This window comes from Rhinoderma darwinii, chromosome 12 (assembly GCF_050947455.1).
Source record: "Rhinoderma darwinii isolate aRhiDar2 chromosome 12, aRhiDar2.hap1, whole genome shotgun sequence".
In the NCBI taxonomy this organism is placed as follows: Eukaryota; Metazoa; Chordata; class Amphibia; order Anura; family Rhinodermatidae; genus Rhinoderma; species Rhinoderma darwinii.
In genome coordinates this window covers 7,713,668-7,730,172 of record NC_134698.1, presented here as the reverse complement: position 1 = coordinate 7,730,172, position 16,505 = coordinate 7,713,668, and the positions used below count along the sequence as shown (strand labels likewise).

Genomic DNA, 16,505 nt, shown 5'->3' with positions numbered 1-16,505 from the left:
TCTACTATTAACATCCCCATTAAATTCAATGGGATTTTCATGATGCCAAATGTAATCAAAAGGCTTCAAATCTGTTAGATATCTGTAATTTTTAAAGGACAGAATAGCATTGCATGATACGCTTTTCTTCCCAGAAACAAGAATAACAAAATCTGATTGATCTCATTAAAGTTAACGTGAACCTTGGTGATTACATAAATGGGTTGTCATATTTACAAAACCCATTTTCATACATTCTATTCAGGAATTCTGAGTTAAAAGTGGGGGGGCTCTGTTCAGGATCCTCATCTCTAGGTCAGAGTGGAGATCGGTACAAATAACAGCTGTCCTGTCCAGCATTAAGGTGGCCATACACATTAGAATGCCAAACCTGCCGATTTCGTTAGAAATGGCCGACCATCTAATGTGTTCCGACTCTCGACGGCAGATGTTGGAGGAAAGAAGTATTTAGACGTTGGATTTCAACATACCTTTTGTTCTTTGGGGAGATAAGCCACCACCAGAGGTGTCTGGCAGCGGCTTACTCCCCTTACAGGGACTACCCAATGATATAAATGTGTGTAATGCTAAAATTCTCCTGTGGTGGCGCTGCAGGCAAATTGGACACTTACTGCCAGGTTTCCCCACAGATTACAGCTGATTTGCCAGGGTTGCCAGCAGGAGAATACTGGTGATCAGCTTTTTGTCAAGATACCCTTCCAAAATTTATAAATTATCCAAAGAGCTCAACCCCTTTAAGCTTTAATCCACTAAAAATGTATGCAACATGAATCTGTCAGCAAAAGATGCCTTAATGCAGATGTGAACAAAGCCTTAATTTCAGTGGTGAATATATTATATGTGCAACCTGTGCAGATGCACAGGGGCCCAGTAGGTAAGTGGACCCGCTGTCATGTAAGGATTGAGCTCATGAATTTCATGGCTCAATATAAAGTGGCACCCATAAACAGGGCCGCATCATCAATGAGGCGAGATAAGCTTCTCGCCTTAGGCGGCGCCGCTAAAACCAGCCGCCGCCACCTCCTCTTGCACTAATTGTACCTGCGTCTATAGCATGCAGATACAAATACATGTATTACCGCTGAATGGCTGGTCATGCCTGACCATTCAGTACCTTACAATGATGCTGATTGGCAGGGCAAAATGACTTGCCCCACAAATCAGCGCCTTTCAACGATTCTAGCAGCGTGATGAAAGGCGTTGATTGGCACGGCAAGTCATTCTGCCCCGCTAATCAGCGCCTTTCAGTGACGCTACTGGAGCGATGATGCTTCAGTTGTCGACACCTGGACTGATGAAGACGCTGGTTCAGCGTTGAAACATATAGTCTTTCACAATAAATTATTTATTTCTGTATTTTAAAACACTGGAAATGCTTCTACCTTTATTACCAGCAGCGCCGTTAATGGTCCACCAATTTTTTCTTCCTGCAAATACTTTACAGCGGTAACAACCTCCAGTTACCTAATGGAACCTGGTTGCAGCGGTCTAATGATACCTATTTCATTATAAGTCTACAACAGCGTTGTGCCTGTGCTAGCACAATGCCAAGAGGTGAGCGCTATTGATTTTCCTGTTTTATTTCATTACTTTTGGTGATCTACACTATGTGGTGTCGTACATTTTTTGCTTTCTCCTTCAGTTGTTAAAGGGTGCTGATTGGCGGGGGAAGTCATTCTGCCCTGCCAATCAGCGCCTATCAATCTTGCGCCGCTTGCGTCGTTCAGCCCCAGCAGACCTGCTCAGAAGAGAGAAGGCATGCATTGTCACCGGACAGCGTAAGAAGGGGATCATGTGAGTATGTAATTTTTTTTTTCTAATAAAATAAATCTAAAAATAAAACTGTGAGTGGCATTATCTACAGAGGGGGCCCTATCTACAGGGGGGCCTATATGTGGGGGTGTGGGGCAATATCTACAGGGAGAGCAATATGTAGAGAACTATCTACAGGGATGGGCTATATTTGGGACACTATATACAGGAGAGATATATGCGAGACACTATCTTCAGGGGTGGGCTATATGTGGAGCACTATCTATAGGGGGAGCTACTTGTAGGGCACTATCTACAGGGGTGGGCTATATGTGGGACACTATATACAGGGGTGGGTTACCTGTGGGGCACTATCTACAATGGGCTATATGTAGCGCACTGTCTACAGGGGTGGGCTATATGTGACACTATATACATGGCGAGCTGCATGTGATGCACATCTACAGTGGTGGGCTATATGTGGAGCACTATCTACAGGGGGAGCTATATGTAGGGCAGCACAGTGGCTTAGTCGTTGGCACTATTGCCTTGCAGCTCTAGAGTCTATATGTGGAGCACTATCTACAGGGGGCGCTATATGTAGGGCAGCACAGTGGCTTAGTCGTTGGCACTATTGCCTTGCAGCTCTAGAGTCTATATGTGGGCACTATCTACAGGGGCTTCTATATTGGGCACTATCTACAGAGACTTTATGGGGGTCACTATCTACAGGGGGGCTATGGGGGCACTATCTACAGGGGGCACAGTGTGTGTGGGACACAGTGTATGGTACTATCATAATCAGGGACAGTGTATGGTTCTACACCGTGTTCCAAATTATTATGCACATTGGATTTAAGTGTCATAAACATTTAATTATTAGCTTTTCAATTAAACTTATGGATGGTATTGTGTCTTAGGGCTCTTTGGAACATTGTAATCAATCTCAGACACCTGTGATAATTAGTTTGCCAGGTGTGCCCAATCAAAGGAAAACTACTTAAGAAGGATGTTCCACATTATTAAGCAGGCCAAAGGTTTCAAGCAATATGGGAAAGAAAAAGGATCTCTCTGCTGCCGAAAAGCGTGAAATAGTGCAATAACTTGGACAAGGTATGAAAACATTGGATATTTCAAGAAAACGTAAGCGTGATCATCGTACTGTGAAAAGATTTGTGGCTGATTCAGAGAACGGACGGGTTCGTTCAGATAAAGGCATAATGAGGAAGGTTTCTGCCAGACAAATTAATAGGATTAGGAGAGCAGCTGCTAAAATGCCATTGCAAAGCAGAAAACCGGTATTTGAAGCCGCTGGTGCCTCTGGAGTCCCGCGAACCTCAAGGTGTAGGATCCTCCAGAGGTTTGCAAGTGTGCATAAAGCTATTATTCGGCACCCCTAAACAATGCTCACAAGCAGAAACAGTTGCAGTGGGCTCAGAAATAAATGCAGACTAATTTTCAAACGTGTTGTTTACTCATGAGTGCCGTGCAACCCTGGATGCTCCAGATGGATGCAGTAGTGGATGGTTGGTGAATGGCAACCATGTCCCAACAAGGCTGCGACGTCAGCAAGGGGGTGGCGGAGTCATGTTTTGGGCTGGAATCATGGGGAGAGAGCTGGTAGGCCTGACGGTGTTAAAATTACAGAGAAAATGTGGGAGGGAACCTCCAGCTCACCTTAAGGCAGGAAATGTTCAATGCCTATTGCGCCAGGATCCTCGTGTCGGCACACGTTGGTAGAGACACAGCAAGACGATGGGTGTGATCCAGCGCAGGAGAAGAAACATTCAAAGTTCCGAATGAATTAAAATGGAAACTGGTTCCGATTTTATTGAATATAAAGTAAAAAACAGGGAGAGCTTACTCCCACGGAGGAAAGGTGGATATATGGAGAGAAGATAGGTGTGTGAAGCCTACGCGTTTCAGACGATCTCCTCGTCCTTAGTCATGGCTGAGAATGAATGATCTGACTGTTGGGGTAAGGGCTTATATCCGGTTTAATACAGGTGTGTTAGATTGCGGTTCAGGAGACTAAAGATGGAACGCAAACATGTGACTGGTCCTACATCGAATCGCTTCATCCGTCTAACCCGGACACTTGAGAATCACAGCGCGGAGACACGCGATGTACTCATGGTGAGTATGTATATAACCATCCGGTATATTTATTAATGGTGATTGGCTGCGTCAATAATAATCTTAAATGTCGGAATAAATTCAACACTTGTTTTATAAAAACGAAATTGTTGGTATGTTTAATTAAAACCGGATATAAACTCTGGATGAAAAACACCCCACTGGTCAGAAAACAGTTTGGTGGAGAAAAGATTGTGTGAATGCACTCTAAGTGCAGAATGTCTAAAAGAGATAAAAGGTGACTGACATTGACGTATATATCTACATGCAGTGAGCTAATGTTTGTACACCAAGAAGTATAATGTACAGAGACGACTTGACAGTTTAAAGATGTTAGTGTGCTACATACGGTACTGTGGAAGTATGGAGTCAAAAGCACAAATGGCTGCGACAACCTTGTACCAACAACCACTGGCTAAATAATATGGTAGGACGAATTTCATGGCATTTTTTATCCTTTTTTCCCTATAAAGCTTTTATAAAAATGTTGAATAATTCGAAAGATTTTTCAGTGGGTATTGAGAGGAAAATCTTTTACCTATGAAAATGTAATGATAGTTATATATTTGTCAATCTAGAGGTTTGATATTCAAAGGTAAATTCTACTCTGCTGTTAGCTTTATATTTCTTTAAATTAATGAAATATCCATGTTGACATTGTTATATAAAGCTGACGTGGAATAGGATATCCCTTCCAGTCATTAATTTGATCCGTATATAGAAAAGGAAAAGCAACAGACTACCTTTCATGTGTTACCCAAGGTGTTTCAAAATTTTGATGTAGTTTCAACAATTCGATAATTATGGACTTCTAAATTCAAATATTATACTCAAACTTTAAGTATATTGAGGTTAGACCGAAAAGACAAGTAATAATGTTGTATAGAATTGATCTAATAGTAAAACATGAGTTCTTTCCTCAAATTGAGTCCATGAGGATGTCTTGTTTTTAAACGAAAAATCCAAAAAGCTTCCCTGCCCAATGTTTTATGTTTCAAATTTCCTCCCCGTTTCGGTGGATGTACCTTTTCAATAGCATAGCATTTCAGTGAGTCGGTAGACCTATCATGATATTGGATGAAATGTTTGGCTGCATTAGATGTGTTTACGATATTAGGATTCCTAATGTAGCTTAGGTGTTCCAAGAATCTCTGTTTGAACTTACGATTGGTGCAGCCTATGTATTTCAAATTACATGAGATACATTCCAACACATAGATCACTGACTCACTGTTGCAGTTAATGTAGTTCTTTATAGAAAAGCTGTGAGTATCTGTTGAATCAGAGAAGGTTTTTTTGGGGGAAACATAGGAACAGGTTTTACAGGGATGTGTGCCACATTTGAAAAATCCCCTTTGTTCCAACCACGAGCTTTTATGTGTGTCTGGTCGTAACATTGATGGAGCTACAACATTACCTATAGTGGGAGCTTTGCGGGCAACTATTCTGCAACCTTCTTTTAGGATATTGTCCAAGATTTGGTCCTCCTTAAGGATAGGTAGATGTTTAAGGATAATTTTCTTTATCATTGAAAATTGATTGCTATATTGGAGGATAATAGCTGGTTTATTTGTATCCGATGTTAGATATTTCTTCGTATTAGTAAGCATGTCCTCTCTGCTTTTTTTAGAAGTAATCGTGGAAGCTCTTTCGAGTGTCCAATTAGGGTATCCTCTCTTACGTAACCTTTGGGAGATTATATTTTGTTCCACTGCAAAACTAGCCTTCGTATTGCAATTGCGTCTAGCCCTATACAATTCACCCACAGGAATGGAAGTAACTGTTTGTTTAGGGTGGTTGCTCTTCGCATGGAGAATAGTGTTCCCTGAAATGGGTTTGCGATGTGTCTTGGTGTAGATGGTTTCACCCTCAATCCCTTCTAATTCTAAATCCAAGAAGATTGTATTATTAGGATGGAAAGTGTGGGTGAATCTGAGGTTGGCAGCATTAGAATTGAGGTAACTCGTGAAGAGAGAAATGTCTGAAATTCGTCCTTTCCAAATAAATAGCAGGTCGTCTATGTAACGACCATACCAGTGAATGTGTGTATTGAAAATATTTTTGTCCGAATAGATATACAGTTCCTCCCACCAGGCCATTACTAAATTTGCCAGAGAGGGTGAGAATTTTGCCCCCATTGAAACGCCCTTAAGTTGGAGATAGAATTTGTGGTTAAATGTGAAATAGTTATGTTGCATCAGAAAGAGTGAGACATCTAGAATATACAATTGGAGCTCATGGCTGTATGGACTGTGTTTATGCAGATGGTATTCCAATGCTTCATGTGCTATAATATGCGGTATATTAGTATATAATGAGATGACATCACAATTAAGCCAAACTAATTCGTGGGACCATAATTCCTTCTCAAAGGATCTGAGAACATCTTGAGTGTCTGTAAGAAAACCTGGAGTGTTCATTGCTAGGGGTTGTAAGAGGGAGTCCAGCCATTCCGAAAATCTTTCTAGGAGTGATCCTATGCCGGATACAATGGGTCTCATTGGTGGAGGATTCAAATTCTTATGCACTTTTGGGAGAGCATGTAGGATGGGAGTAGTTGGAGAATCCACATCAATATACGAAGACTGTTTGGAAGTGAGAAGACCTTTATCCAAACCCTCTTGGATTAATTTTTTTCATTTTTATTTGAAAATTATTGGTAGGATTATGGTCTAAGATCTTGTAGGTGTCTTTATCTGACAGCATGGTGGTTACTTCTGTAATATATGCTTCTCTATTCATTATTACAATGCTGCCCCCTTTATCCGACTTTTTAATGATTAGATCATTATTATCTTCTAGAGACTTTAATGCTAGGAATGAATCTTTAGACAAATTTTTAGGATATTTCGTTGATGTTGTGGAATCTGTGAGGAGTTGTAGATCTTTTTCCACAGCCGTTTGAAATCTGTCCATTGATTCAGTTCTTGATTCCAGTGGATAGAATTTGGGGTTGCTTGTTTTCAGTTCCGTGGAAATATTAACCCTCTGAGGTTGTGATTCTAAGCTCAAACTCTCCAGGTCTAATAATGTTCTCAATTCATCAAACCGGTATAATTTAGGGTTTTGAGCTTTAGTAGATGTTTTCTCTATTCTAGGATCTTGGACGTCTATATCTGGCTCCGTGTTGTTGGTGAAATGTCTTTTAATAGTGAGGTCTCTGACAAATTTATTAATGTCTATGAGTGTATTAAAGGGATCAAAATTACAAGCAGGGGCAAAATTAAGGCCAAGGGAAAGCACTTTTTCTTGAGCTGAGGTCAAGATAGTAGATGACAAATTGATTACACTGAGTAGAGGTGTTAGATCCTCTGATGCCTCAGACGACGACCTTGGTCCTCCTCCGGATGGTTTATGTTTTCTCCCCCCTCTTCGGCCCCGTTTTTTGAGGCCTTAAATTGATTCCTGTCCAGATGTTGTGAGGCTCGTGATCTTGAACTTGAGTCCTCACTATCAAAAGTTGTTGCTGACTCCAGTTCTGTGGAGCTAAAACTAACCCTAGAAGCATTGTTGCCTCTATTTCTTCCAAAGTTCCGTTTTTTAAGGATAGACTTGAATTTATTCGGTGTTCTGTCCTCTTTGATCCAGGAATACACCTCGTTGTTAGCATAGTCCCTTGAGTCTCGGAGAAATTTTTTCTGACCAGTGGGGCGTTTTTCATCCAGAGTTTATATCCGGTTTTAATTAAACATACCAACAATTTCGTTTTTATAAAACAAGTGTTGAATTTATTCCGACATTTAAGATTATTATTGACGCAGCCAATCACCATTAATAAATATACCGTATGGTTATATACATACTCACCATGAGTACATCGCGGGTCTCCGCGCTGTGATTCTCAAGTGTCCGGGTTAGACGGATGAAGCGATTCGATGTAGGACCAGTCACATGTTTGCGTTCCATCTTTAGTCTCCTGAACCGCAATCTAACACACCTGTATTAAACCAGATATAAGCCCTTACCCCAACAGTCAGATCATTCATTCTCAGCCATGACTAAGGACGAGGAGATCGTCTGAAACGCGTAGGCTTCACACACCTATCTTCTCTCCATATATCCACCTTTCCTCCGTGGGAGTAAGCTCTCCCTGTTTTTTACTTTATATTCAATAAAATCGGAAGCAGTTTCCATTTTAATTCATTCGGAACTTTGAATGTTTCTTCTCCTGCGCTGGATCACACCCAACGTCTTGCGGTGTTAAAATTACCTCTGCAAAGTATGTAGAGTTTATGACTGACCACTTTCTTCCGTGGTACAAAAAGAAGAACCGTGCCTACCGTAGCAAAATTATCTTCATGCATCACAATGCACCATCTCATGCTGCAAAGAATACCTCTGTGTCATTGGCTGCTGTGGGCATAAAAGGAGAGAAACTCATGGTGTGGCCCCCATGTTCCCCTGACCTCAACCCTATTGAGAACCTTTGGAGGATCCTCAAGCAAAATATCTATGAGGGTGGGAGGCAGTTCACCTCAAAACAGAAGCTCTGGGAGGCTATTCTGACATCCTGCAAAGATGTTGAAGCAGAAACTGTCCAAATACTCACAAATTCAATGGATGCAAGAATTGTGAAGGTGATATCAAAGAAGGGCTTATATGTTAACATGCAACTTGGCCTGTTAAGTTTTTTTTTGATTGAAAGAGCTTTTGATTTCTGTAAATATGACCTCCTGATGCTGCAAATTCAACAAATTACCATTTTAGTTCTCTTTACAACCTTTAAAATGTTTTGATCTCTGTTGTGCATAATAATGTAAAACAGTGCATTTTGAGTTTTTTACTTCTAAAAAAAAATCTGTTATCATTAGGAGATTTGTTCAATAAAATTTGCATTATACTCCAACGGTTGATGGCTTGAATATTATACTGACTGTTATTTCCATCTATTTAGGAAAATCAGCGAAAAATAACATTTGCATAATAATTTGGAATGCGGTGTATTATAATTAGAGGTGCAGTGTATGGCGCTAATTTTATCTTCGTTTATAGGTGCAGAAATGTTTTAAAAGTGGGAAGCTAAAGACATCTGAACGGAAAACTGCAGAAATTGGTTGTGGCCGGGAGAAGTCATCCTGGACTGGTGTAATGTCCGTGGCTGCAGGCTGTCAGCTCCAGTCCCCTCCTGACAGCCGCAGCTACGAGTCGGTAAATGCTGCCCCCAGCCTCCTCAGGAGGCGCCAGCGCTCGCATCCACTCACCTCAGCCGGATCCCGTAGGGTGCGCACGCATGCTCCTGCCCGCCCTTAAAGGGGCAGCGCACGCACCGGACCTTTTGATGAACTTTGACCCGTGAGTACCCTGGACTATAAGAGGGGTCCAGCCCCCTGCTTCGATGCCTGAGCGTTGTTGATGTTTCCTAGTTTGTCTATGTGATGTCCTCCTAGTGTGTTTCCTGTACCTGTTCCTGTTCCCATCATTCCATTCCATCCTGGTCGAGCACTGTGCTGTGCCAAAGTCGTGTCGTGCTGTATCCACGTCTGACCTGCTTCACCTCGCCTGACGTCTACCTGCTGCCTAGTCCTAGCCGAGCCTGCCTTGCTGCTGTCTGAGCTGCCATAGGTACCTATACGAACCTAGACATTCACCCGCGCCCTGTTGTCCAGCTGCCTTACCACCAAGGCAGTACGGCCCAGTGGGTCCACAGACCCTTCGTGACAGTACTCTCAGGCCATGGACCCCGCTGGCTGACTCAAGACCATGACGACGTCACCGGAGATGCGAGCAGATATGCTGGACTTCCGGTCTAGACAGGACCAACTCCTCCAGGCGTTACACATCCTTGCACAACAGCAGAAGGCACAAGCTGCTGTTTCTCCTACTACATCTCCTGTCAGAGTTGATCCTCAGACTACAACTCTTGGCAGTGTTGACCCACGTGTTTCTTTGCCACTTCCTGACCGCTATGATGGAGAAGCAAGTACCTGTCGTGGATTTCTTAATCAATGCCAGATCCACTTCAGCCTGTATAGTAGGACATTTTCGTCTGACGGCACAAGGGTCGCTTTCATTATCTCTCTCCTCACCGGCAAGGCTCTTGCATGGGCGAACCCTATCTGGGAGAGACAAGGTCCAGAGACCCGTGACTTCCAAGCCTTCCTCCGGACTTTTCGCATGGTGTTTGAGGAGCCTAGACGAGTCACATCTGCAGCGGCATATTTGATTAACCTACACCAAGGAGACACCTCCATGAGTGAGTACGCCATCCACTTCCGCACCCTGACGGGAGAGCTGTTATGGAACATTGAGGCCCTGGTGGCTGCATTCTGGCATGGATTGGCTTCTAGAATTAAGGACGAACTTGCCATCCGACATCTGCCGTCTACCCTGGATGACCTCATCCTTGTGTCTGCCCAGATTGATATACGGATCCGAGAACGCCTCCAAGAGGTTCGACGGGAGGGAGCCCTTCCCAGTTTGGCTTCTACTTTGCGGCAACCCCTGCTGTCCTCAGATGTCGATCCTCCTAAGGAGTCTGTGATAATGGGCCAGTGTAAGCTTTCCACCCTGGAGAGGCAACGCAGACGCACATCTGGACCCTGTCTTTATTGCGGCCTCGGTGGCCATCTTATGCGCCTGTGTCCCCAAAGATCCAAAAACCTAGGGTTGCTAGGAGTGACAACCTTGGGTAAGAATGGACTTCCATCTAGTTTGTCCATACCAGTGACCATAGTGTCCGGCGAGAAAACGCATCAGGTTTCTGCGCATCTAGACTCTGGATCCGCTGCTAATTTCATCCGTAGAGACCTGGTGAATCTTCTGCAATTACCCACCACCCCTCAAGAGAACCCGTTGACAGTTGCTTCAGTGAATGGACTACCTCTGCCAGACCCAGTTATAGCTGTGACCAAGCCGCTGAGGCTCCAAGTCGGAGCCCTTCACTCCGAACTTCTGTCTTTCTATGTGCTACCCAGAGCTGTTAACCCTGTTTTACTGGGTCTGCCTTGGCTCCGACTGCATGCCCCAGTTTCCGGACTAAAATTCTGGAGATGTTCTCCAGTGGGGCCCTGAGTGTCAAGCTCGTTGCCTTCTCTGCCTCGGTCATTGGCAGGATTGCCGAGTCATTATGCAGCATTTTCGGACGCCTTCAGCAAGAGGGAGGCGGAGACATTGCCTCCACATCGGGCATATGACTGTCCTATTGAGCTGATTCCTGGTGCATCCCTTACCCGTGGTAGGGCATATCCTCTCTCCTTGCCAGAGATTATGTCCATGTCCACCTATGTGAAAGAGAACTTGGAGAGGGGCTTCATACGAAAGTCTTCCTCCCCGGCAGGAGCCGGGTTCTTCTTTGTCAAAAAGAAAGATGGCTCTCTTCGTCCTTGTATCGACTACAGAGGTCTCAACTAGATCACGGTGAAGAATAAATATCCGTTGCTACTGATCTCTGAACTGTTTGATCGTATACGTGGTGGCAGGATTTTTTCGAAACTAGACCTGCGTGGGGCTTACATCCTAGTCCGGATTCGCCAGGGTGATGAATGGAAGACTGCATTTAACACCCGTGATGGACACTATGAGTATCTGGAATGGCCACGTCCTCAAGGCTTGAGGGCCATACAGCGCTTTCTGGGATTCGGTAATATTTACAGGCAGTTTATTCTAAACTTCTTCTCACTGACTTCTCCCATCTCTAACCTTACTAAGAAGGGTATGAACGCCAAGGTGTGGACTCCCGAGGCAGAGTCCGCATTCAATTGCCTGAAGAATGCCTTCACGTCAGCCTCTAACCTCCATCATCCGGATGTCTCTCTGCAGTTCTCGTTGGAGGTGGACGCATCCTCTGTCGGTGCTGGTGCACTCCTGTTCCAGCGAGGTCCCAAGGGCAAGTCAAGGGTATGTGGATATTTTTCTCAGGTCTTCTCTTCCGCAGAACGCAACTACTTGATTGGGGATCGGGAGTTACTGGCCATCAAATTGGCCCTGGAAGAATGGAGACATCTACAAGAGGGTGCAGCTCATCCGATCCTGATTTTTACAGACCACAAGAATCTGACCTGCCTCCAGACGGCCCAATGGCTGAACCTGTTCCAGTTTGAGCTCCATTATCGCCCGGCTGACAAGAATGTGAGGGCCGATGCCTTGTCCAGGTCTTTCGAGATGGAAGACATCATAGAGAGTCCACAGAACATTATTGATCCATCTTGCATTGTCTCTGTCAATTCCCTGCAAGTTGGGGACTTTCTTCCAGGGAGGACTTTTGTGTGCCTGGCTAATCGTGGAAAAATCCTCCGCTGAGGACACTCCTAGACTGGCAGATCACGTGGGGGTCCGTAAGACCCGGGATCTGATTGCTCGTCATTTCTGGTGGCCCACGCTGCCCAAGGACATTTTGAACTTCATTTCTTCCTGTTCTGTATGTGCAGCCAACAAGGCCGCACACTCCAGACCTGATGGTCTGCTCCAGCCATTGCCTGTGCCCAATACTCCCTGGCAGCATATAGCTATGGACTTTATTACGGATCTTCCTCTCTCTGCTGGATGCAGTGCTGTCTGGGTGGTGGTGGACCGATTTTCGAAAATGGCCCACTTTGTTCCTCTGACCGGTCTTCCTTCTGCTCCTCAGCTGGCCAAGCTATTCGTCCAGCACATCTTCCGCCTGCATGGCTTGCCGCAGCATATTGTGTCTGATCGGGGGGTTAAGGTTACCTCTAAGTTCTGGAGAGCCCTCTGCAGACTCCTTGGTGTGAAATTGGACTTTTCATCTGCCTACCATCAATCAGATCTTGGAGAACTACCTACACCACTTCATTTGCAAGCAGCATGATGACTGGGTGCAGTTGCTCCCATGGGCAGAATTCTCCTACAATAATAACACCAGCGAGTCTACAAGGAATTCACTGTTCTTCATTGTCTACGGCCAGCACCCACGAATTCCTCTCCCGGTGCCCGATTCTTCCGAGGTTCCAGCGGCTGACTCCACCTTTAGAGACTTCCTACAGATCTGTCAGCAAACTCGATCCTCCATCCTGATGGCAGTCAACCGCATGAAACGGAAGGCTGACACAAGGAGAAGAGAACCTCCTCAGTTTCTTCCTGGCACGAGGGTCTGGCTGTCTTCCAGGAATATCCGACTAAGGGTGCCATCATGCAAATTTGCTCCTAGGTTCCTCGGACCCTTCGAGATCCTGCAGCAGATATCAACCCTGTCGCCTATAAGTTTCGACTGCCTCCTACCCTCAATATCCCCAACTCCTTCCATGTCTCCCTCCTGAAGCCGGTGGTCCTGAACCGCTACACCAAGACTCTTAGCCCTGTGGTTGCCTCCAGCGGTCCTTCAGACACCTTTGAGGTTAAGGAAATCCTGGACACTAAAAAAGTGAGAGGAAAGACCTTTCATGTGGTGGATGAGAGGGGGTTTGGTCCTGAAGAGAGGTCCTGGGAGCCAGAGGAGAACCTCAATGCTCCTGCTCTTCTGAAGAAGTTCGTCTCTCGCTCTGGTCCCAAGAAGAGGGGGCGTAAGAGGGGGGATACTGTAATGTCGATGGCTGTGGGCTGTCAGCTCCGGTCCACTCCTGATAGCCGCAGCCACAAGTCAGCAAGCGCTGGCCCCAGCCTCCTCCTCAGGAGACGCCAGCATTCGTGTCCACTCACCTCAGCCGGATCCGTTGGGTGTGCGTGCACGCTCGTGCCCGCTCTTAAAGGGGCAGTGCGCACACCAGACTTTTTGACGAACTTTGACCCGTGAGTACCCTGGACTATAAGAGGGGTCCAGCCCCCTGCTTCGATGCCTGAGCGTTGTTGATGTTCCCTAGTTTGTCTATATGATAGCTTCCTAGTGTGTTACCTGTTCCAGTTCCTGTACCTGTCCCTAGCATTCCATACCATCCTGGTCGAGCCCTGTGCTGTGCCAAAGTCGTGTCGTGCTGTATCCACGTCTGACCTACTTCACCTCGCCTGACGTCTACCTGCTGCCTAAGAATAGAAATAGAAGCAGCACTCCAGAAGTAAAAAAAGGGATTTTTATTCACCCATCTGTGTGATAGAATGCAACGTTTCAGCTGCTCAATGCAGCCTCTGTCAAGCACCTGCTGCCTAGTCCTAGCCAAGCCTGCCTTGCTGCTGTCTTAGCTGCCACAGGTACCTATACGAACTATAGACATTAACCCGCGCCCTGTTGGCCAGCTGCCTTACCGCCAAGATGGTACGGCCTAGTGGGTTCACAGACCCTTCCTGACAACCGGATGGAGAAGAAAAGAGAAAAAGAACTAGAATCTGAGACGTCACCGGTGAGTCACTTAATGTAAATGTTTATTTTGCTTCTAATCAGTAATGTAGTCACTGTATGATCTGCAGCGAGCTAATGGGTGGTTTGATTATGATATGATTTTCTTTTTGTGAAACAGCAACTCCCAGCATATCCATACCATTGTTTCGGCCATGCTGGGAGCTGTAGTTTTATACCGTACAAACCTATGTGGCAAGGGTGGCACTAAATTGAGAAGTATTTGTTCTGGTGCTGTATTTGTGTACTGAGCTTTGTTCTGGTGCTGTATATATGTAATGAGCTTGGCTCTCATGTCATATATAAGTCAGAGCTTGGTTCTGATGCTGTAATTATAAAGGATATATTTATAAGAAGAAAATTGCATGTCAGATGGAATTGTTTTCAATTCATTGTATATTTAATGGAAACCTGTCTGGTAGTTTTAACCTCTTGAACTGCCACCATCTGGTAATACATGACCTCACATTATTTCCAAATGTATGTTTTTTTTAGATGCAGAAAAATCTCTAAAATTAAATTTTAAAACGGCGCACACTATATGCTAACTACTCATTAAAGAGTCATGGATCGGTTGCGCTATCCTACCTCCAAACCCACATTTCCATGTTTGATTGACATCCCCCTGGCTGATACAACTTCCTCGGATATGCCATTGCCTTCTACTACTTGGGCAATCAACATGCAACTAGGTGTACTCTACCCGGCTTCATCGCTGCACCGCGCATGCCAGGGGAGTACAAAAAAAACTTAAGGAAAATTATTTTTTCTTTTCCATTGTTGCCCAAAATTAAACAGTTGAAAGATAGGTCGCATATTAAGGCACCATAAAAAACAAACAATGAATAGGTAAAGTATGATCAAATACATTATTATTTATATTATTTTATATATTTTTTGGATTGTAAAAAATAAATAAAATATGGACATTCAAGCATTGAAGGCCGTGGTCACAAAAGCGTTCTAGGAGGTCTTAAAAAAATATTTCTACTTCTGGATACATTTGGTAGTTTTATCACATATCCAGGAGGAAACTAAAATTTAATTTTCTATTTCGATTATGTCAACAAGCAGGACTGCATTGGTTAATTAGGGTCTGAAAAAGGCCTAGAAAATGGACTCACATGAGGTCATAGATACCAGGTAGACCATGAGGCCGAAGTTGCACCTTAGTGATAGGATCATAACCCTAGTTGGTCCCATCACTTTTCCTAATGGCCAATAACCTGTGCAGGACACCCCTCTCCAGGGGGACTGCATTGTTTACAAAAAAAAAGGGTGAGGCATTAGCCCAAGGGTCATGTACCGGCGTGTAGAGGGTAAGAAACACCAAACACCAGACCCTTCGGTCCTGGGTGATAAATTGTTGCCACTATAATGGGTTGGCCATTTTGATTTTTGCTTTTGGGCCCCTCTCTTTTCTATGTATACCCCTGGACTCATGCCATCATGTTTTATGGAGATTTAATTTTCTTTTTATATTATTTATTACAGAATTCTTAACATCCTTATTCCGGATGCTGTAGATAATGGGATTCAACATTGGAGTGAGTACACCATAAAAAACAGACATGGTCTTGTCTGTCTCAGGAGAATAAGAAGATCGAGGCTGAAGATAAATTATCAGGATGGTCCCAAAGAAGAGGGTGACCACAGTGAGGTGGGAGCCACATGTGGAAAAAGCTTTCTCTCTTCCTTGTGAGGAGCGAATCTTCAAAATGTTGGAAATTATATGAACATATGAACCTAAAGTCAAGATAAAAGCACACATAACAATGATTCCGGCTGCTATATACATTGCTACCTCATTAAGCCACGGATCCTTGCAGGACAATTTTAAGAAAGGAGGCACTTCACAAAAGAAATTGTTGACATGATGAGACCTACAGAAAGGTAATCGGAAAGTGAGTGGCACTTGTATGAGGGCATTTATTAGGCCCACGCTCCATGATGTTGAAGCAAAAAACACACAAATCTTCTTGTTCATAATAAGATTATAATGCAACGGCCTACAGATGGCTGCAAACCTATCAAAAGCCATGACCGAAAGTAGAATACACTCTGTTGCTCCAAATACTAATGAGAAGAACATCTGACAAGCACAGCCCCATAGTGAAATAGTTTTGTCCTTGGATAAAGTATTAGTTAGGAGGATGGGAACTATGGTGGAGGAGAAGCAGAGGTCAATGACAGAGAGATTACAGAGTAAGAAGTACATAGGTGTGTGTAAGGTTGGGTTGGTCCTCACCACAATTATTAGTAAAACATTTCCTGAAAGTGTAATTAGGTAAATAACCAAGAATACAAGGAAACATATAACCTGTAGTTGAGGAACGTCGGATAAGCCAAGTAGAATGAACCAGTTTGGACTTGTTTGGTTTGACTTTTCCAT

General features: G+C 44.1%; 1 protein-coding gene across 1 annotated transcript in view; it reads right to left on the bottom strand.

The window, feature by feature from the left end:
* LOC142665052 (olfactory receptor 5AR1-like) overlaps positions 1 to 16,505 on the bottom strand; it is a 26,726-nt gene extending 10,221 nt beyond the window's left edge. Inside the window, exon 1 of the mRNA XM_075844591.1 lies at positions 16,434 to 16,505. The gene's annotated coding sequence lies outside the window, so the exon portion shown is untranslated. The remainder of the gene's footprint in view (positions 1 to 16,433) is intronic.